Consider the following 524-nt stretch of genomic DNA (forward strand, 5'->3'; position numbering starts at 1 on the left):
CCTGGCGGCCCGCCAGCTGGTGACAGTCCAAGTCCCCCTTCAGCTCCAGGAAACCCGGCAGCTTCACCCCGGTCTTGCGGTCCACGCACCAGCACTTGCCCCGCTGCCCGTCCAGCGCCGGGTGACACTGAGGGGACGGGTTTGGTGAGAGGCACCCAGCCTGGCCCCCACGGCCCCATCCCTGCAGGCTACCCAGCTGGGGCGACTGGGAGCTCTCGCAGGGGCTTTGCCACCCCCATCCCACCCTGGGGCTCTTGCAAAGGGCCCCACAACACCCAAAAGGCGATTCCCACCGAAGCCAGGACCTGCGGGTGCCCTGCTGTGCCCCAGCACTGGCCCACCCGTCCATCCGTCCGTCCCCGCTCCCAGCTCTGCAAAATGCCCCCATGCAAACAGCTCCCCCTCTCCCCCCGCCCCCAGCCCACCGTGATGGGTGAGAGCCCGTCCTACCTGCTTGGGGTGGAAGTTGCCGTTGCGGTCACAGTTGGGGATGGGGATGAGATACAGGTCTTCGTGGGTGCGGG

This window comes from Egretta garzetta, unplaced genomic scaffold, assembly GCF_000687185.1.
Source record: "Egretta garzetta isolate BGI_Z169 unplaced genomic scaffold, ASM68718v1 scaffold618, whole genome shotgun sequence".
NCBI lineage: Eukaryota > Metazoa > Chordata > Aves > Pelecaniformes > Ardeidae > Egretta > Egretta garzetta.